The 5,748-nt window shown below is 40.7% G+C and overlaps 1 pseudogene; it reads right to left on the bottom strand.

The window, feature by feature from the left end:
* Window positions 1–2,639: 2,639 nt before the first annotated feature.
* LOC146834666 (small ribosomal subunit protein uS14 pseudogene) lies at window positions 2,640–2,810 on the bottom strand (annotated as a pseudogene).
* Window positions 2,811–5,748: the final 2,938 nt, after the last annotated feature.

Raw genomic sequence — 5,748 nt, 5'->3', positions numbered from 1 at the left:
AGGCCATTCGACATCACCGCAAAGGGAGGTAGTCCTATCACGGAGGATTAAGAATGCAGCATGTTTTTAACAAGACTGTACATCATCCCACTGGGGTTTTAAGTGAACTTTGATTTAATGTTTTTCAGGACGGACTCACTTGAGCAGTAATGGTGTGCACTACGAAAACCAGAAGGCCAGAGAAGTGGCCACGCCCACTGGGGCGGTCTAAGTGAATTTAAATTGAGTTGCACATTGCCGGTCCTGCTCTACATGTGGTCGCCAATGATTAAGAGTCTGGAAGACTCGAAACGCGTCTGGCAGTTAACCTACGATGACGTCTGTGTCAAAACCTGCATGCAGCCCCCTTGAATAAAGCAATTGGAATACACTCTACCTGCTGTGGCTCTTCCATAAGGGGCACCCTTTTTGACTGAATTTTAGCGGCCGGCTCTGGTCGCGGAAGAAGCCCCGCTGCAAGCGCAGCGTTCCCGAGGTGAGGCCATTCGACATCACCGCAAAGGGAGGTAGTCCTATCACGGAGGATTAAGAATGCAGCATGTTTTTAACAAGACTGTACATCATCCCACTGGGGTTTTAAGTGAACTTTGATTTAATGTTTTTCAGGACGGACTCACTTGAGCAGTAATGGTGTGCACTACGAAAACCAGAAGGCCAGAGAAGTGGCCACGCCCACTGGGGCGGTCTAAGTGAATTTAAATTGAGTTGCACATTGCCGGTCCTGCTCTACATGTGGTCGCCAATGATTAAGAGTCTGGAAGACTCGAAACGCGTCTGGCAGTTAACCTACGATGACGTCTGTGTCAAAACCTGCATGCAGCCCTCTTGAATAAAGCAATTGGAATACACTCTACCTGCTGTGGCTCTTCCATAAGGGGCACCCTTTTTGACTGAATTTTAGCGGCCGGCTCTGGTCGCGGAAGAAGCCCCGCTGCAAGCGCAGCGTTCCCGAGGTGAGGCCATTCGACATCACCGCAAAGGGAGGTAGTCCTATCACGGAGGATTAAGAATGCAGCATGTTTTTAACAAGACTGTACATCATCCCACTGGGGTTTTAAGTGAACTTTGATTTAATGTTTTTCAGGACGGACTCACTTGAGCAGTAATGGTGTGCACTACGAAAACCAGAAGGCCAGAGAAGTGGCCACGCCCACTGGAGCGGTCTAAGTGAATTTAAATTGAGTTGCACATTGCCGGTCCTGCTCTACATGTGGTCGCCAATGATTAAGAGTCTGGAAGACTCGAAACGCGTCTGGCAGTTAACCTACGATGACGTCTGTGTCAAAACCTGCATGCAGCCCCCTTGAATAAAGCAATTGGAATACACTCTACCTGCTGTGGCTCTTCCATAAGGGGCACCCTTTTTGACTGGATATATATATATATATATATATATATATATATATATATATATATATATATATATATATATATAAACTCTTTCTGGAACTATGGGCGCATTGCCGTTCGGCCACCACGAGAAACATGTCCATAATTAATTATCCTTTTCCTTCTGTTAGAAAGATGACGACGCTGTGCACAGATAAAAAATATTTTTATTTGTACGCATTTTGGCTTCGTACAGCCTTGTTCATCAATGCCGAGGCATCATTTCCAATAGTCTTTTGACTCATTTTCATATCCCGTGTAAACAACTGTGCAAATAAATGTGAAAACAGATTAGTAGTTTTCATGTTGTGTCTTTTACCAAATCATGCATAATCACTTAATCCTCGTAAAGATTACTGCAAATTAATTTACATTTTGAGGCAGCGAACCAAACATCAAATCCAGGTATTTGTAACTCTTATTGGGTTTCATTATTCTCGACCCTATCTCACAACACTAAATTTACATATTGGTTCTGAAAATGGCTAAACCACTCCTTAATGACTCTTAATAGAATATAAATACCCCAATTTGAAATACAATAAATCATTTGGTGTATCTCCTTTTATATGTCACAAATTCATTCAATCGATTGACATAATTATCATCGATGGCTATTAACTGTGAATTCAATCAAGCCCAAGTGGGCAATACACTGTCAGTATATTTTGTAAATTACTACTCGTCTCAATCATGTACAGTGAAAGTGTGTGATTAAAATCAAATTATTAAAAACAACTATTCAGGTTTGGGAGGTTAATCGCATTGACTCTTTTTACTCCTGTGATGATCATTAACAGATGAGTGTGAAGTTCCTCTTCTATATTAAGTTCCCCTGGGGTCTTAGTGTCAAGCTCTATGATATACTATGATCTAATTTTCTCAACTCTTTCTCCCTATTCCCTGCCTGAGCAGCAGTGGCCACAGCATCTATCACAAAGTATGTCAAATCTTTCACATTTTTGTTGTGGTATGTTTCAAAATGGCACACTACTGGGTAAGTTCTCTTTATGCCCACTGTTTCAAAAGGCCCTTTCTTCTCTTCATTGCCATGGCTTCTGACTGAATTCAGTCACTCACATTGTTACAGATGGTGACAGGAAACCCGCATTAGACACAATCCTTGAGATGATATTGTAGATTTCATTCACCATCTTGATCTTTAAAGACTGCATCTCCATATCTTTCCTTTCTTTGTCTTTGCCTCTCTTTCCTTCGAAGTCCATGCAGCAGCCATATTTTTTTCTTTCTTAGTCCACCTTTACAAAGCCGATATCTTTGGCATACTGCCTGAAACACTGGCGACACATGTTGAAACCGTACTTGTGAATCAGTCCGTGCCTATTCGAGCACACGCTGCAAGATCAGGAACCCTGTCCGTACTTCCTCAGGTGGCTCCAGTAGAGCTGCTGGTGACCCATCTTATCTTTCACGGATCTTTAAAGACTGGTTAACCCTTAGAAAAAGGACTACACATTCTATCTATGCCCCATTATTCTAGCTGCTGAATACATTTTTGCCTTATCTATTACCTGGTGCTACATGATGCCTCATAATGCTCTATTCTGGAGGGAGGTATTTTGGAACAGTCTTCTGGTTTGCTCAGCCTTTACCTAGGACATGTCACACGACCCTTGAAGAGGTAGTTTATGAGCACCTATAAGTATAAATTGCTGATTGAGTAAGCTACTTTGCATAATGTTTGCCCCTTTTTGAAGGTGAATACATTCTTGGCATCATCTGTAGAAGATGCACATAGCTGGTAGTGCCACACTCCATAGCATTATGATGAGGGATCCTGCACTAGCTAAGCTTATTACAGAATAAAACTGGCTGTTCTAGAGTCAGACCAAGTAGCATAATCAATCATGATGCCCTACTGTTTTGTGGGCACTTGAAATAGAGGAAATGAGCTTTAAGTACACAATCAATTCCAAGGCTAAATATGTACTGTCTCAATTAGTTGTCATCACAATGAGCAGGGTGAGAATGCAGACCATATACGTATGACTTGAACATAGGCAAAGAGAACCCCTTCAATGATTTGGGCTGTTTACAATACGTCGAACATCCTTCTGACTCACCCCATAGAAACCTTGCATGCCTCTGCTGCTTTTTTTCTTCTATTTGTACCATTCTAATCTTACCAATGATTCTGTGTTTGAGGCCTGATACTTTTCAGATGTCCCCTCCCTTCCCATCAAATAATGGCTGTCAACTGCTGGATGATTAGTTTAGTATCAAAGACACACTTAAAGAAATCAGAACCTGCTCACTTGCAAAATTCCTTGTGATGTTGGTCTTCCCGGAGAAGTGTACATGATAGCACAATTCAGCCTGGAAATTTTGACAAGTCACATATATAATGTACTATCCACAAACACACCAATGGAGTAGATAATTAAGCATAATATTTTATTTGCAGAAGGGAGCATCACCAACTGCAAGTCAGGTAGATACATTCATCCAACTCCCCACAGACTTCCTTCCTCCACATTCCCTGATTGCCATGCAACATTTCACGGCCAAATAGATAAAAGACAGACTACAACACTAATTTCTGCCCTGAATTCAACAAAGCTATCATATCACTCATCTCTAATTTGGGAAAATCTAATCTTATTCACGTCTTTCAGGTGTGAATTGTTTCCATATGCTCATCACATTAGCAGCAGCACCCAGTTGATCGTTTTAGGTTGCCTATGAGGAATAATGTGGAGGAGATGGTGGTGAGCATAATTGATGTGGAGGATGCATTCAGCAGCACAAAGTGGGGCTACCTCTTTAGGACTATGGAGTAGACTGGTCCGGGAGTGGTATTTATCTCAGACTGGCATCTCCAAGATTAAGTTAATAAATGCTGATCCCACAGTAGTTCTTGCTGTCCATTGAGCCGTTGGTGACATCCATACCACAGTTGAAATACACCAAAGGGGTGAAAACCCCAGATAGTGAATCTAAGATACTGGTGTACATAATAGTTAGTTGTCCTTTTGAACATAGGTTAGATTGAAATGCTAGCTTGAACTTATTGATTTCCAAGGCTGATAATGACTTTGCTTAATGCTATAAATTACCACTTTCGTTGTGGGGCAGGTTCCATGAGATTACAATAGTGGTGGCAACTTGTTTTGAATCCATTTTTGGAATGCTCCTAATGCACATCTTAGACAAATACTTCTATTCACGGAAATATTCATTAAATGTTTTATATCAAAGGTGAAAATGGTGAAGTGGAGGTGCTTGGGCTTCCAAGTATGGATATGTAACATCTGGCACATCATGTGTTTGCAACTCACATACCTAAAGGTCACACAGAAGGCTGCTCCACTGAGGGCTATTTTTGAGAAGTTGGCTCTCTGTTCATCGTTTGGGCTTCTTTCAATATTAATTAGGCAATCAGTTGATTTATACAGGTAAGAAGTCTTATATGGCATAATGAACGCTTCCAAATTAGGCATCACACCTTTCAATGAATGGAGTACTCAGTTAAAGGCATTCTTAGGAGAGGCAGACCTATTTAGGAATGAGTGCTTAAAATCCTTAGTGGAACTTTGGAATTAATTTCATATTCCTATCAATCAGAGTTGGTGATGTCACCAATTGAAGCATTGTACTGAGAGAAGGTTAGATGTGTCCCCTTTTTCTCCCTCCACATCTCCTACACTTTCTTGTATTCAAAGACTGCACCAACATAGGGAGGCCCTAACTTACTTCTTTAATGAGTCAATTTAATATTTTATAAGTGATATCTGTGCTGTTTTTTACTTGTGGATCCTTTATGGCATTCCTGTTTGCCAAATAAAGTAATTTGAAATTGAACTGACTTCTTTCATATTCCAATCATCTCTGCTTATATTGTGTAATGCAAATATCCACTTGAAGTGGTCTCTGACCCATGAATACATTAAACAAGATTGGGCAGTGCTGCTACAACTGTTACAGAACTGAACCATGATAAATGTTCAAGGGTGGCCAGACTTATTTTTTCTTGTTTTAAAGTTTTGCTTGATTAGCATTGGATCCAGGGCAACTGCTCAAGACTAATCTCTTTCACAAATATTTACCTGACTGTGACTAGTTCCATAAACGCTGGTGATTCCCTGTCATTTTGCATTACTGGGAAGTAAGGCAGACAAGTGCATTGTGAAGTTGAAATCAAATTAATCTTGCAAGTTCATCAGACTATCCCAAGGAAAAAAGAAAGCCACTTGATAAAGTGAAATCAAAGCCATGGAAGGATGTGTTCCAATTTTGTTGGAAGAGAACAACTTTACTTTATAAATCTGATCTCTCTGGGAGACACTGACATTCTTTGGCCACCACAAAAAACACTAGTCTGTTGAGGGATATTCAGAA

Source organism: Triturus cristatus, chromosome 4_2 (genome assembly GCF_964204655.1).
Source record: "Triturus cristatus chromosome 4_2, aTriCri1.1, whole genome shotgun sequence".
NCBI classification, from domain to species: Eukaryota; Metazoa; Chordata; class Amphibia; order Caudata; family Salamandridae; genus Triturus; species Triturus cristatus.
This window is presented reverse-complemented; position numbering and strand designations above follow the sequence as displayed.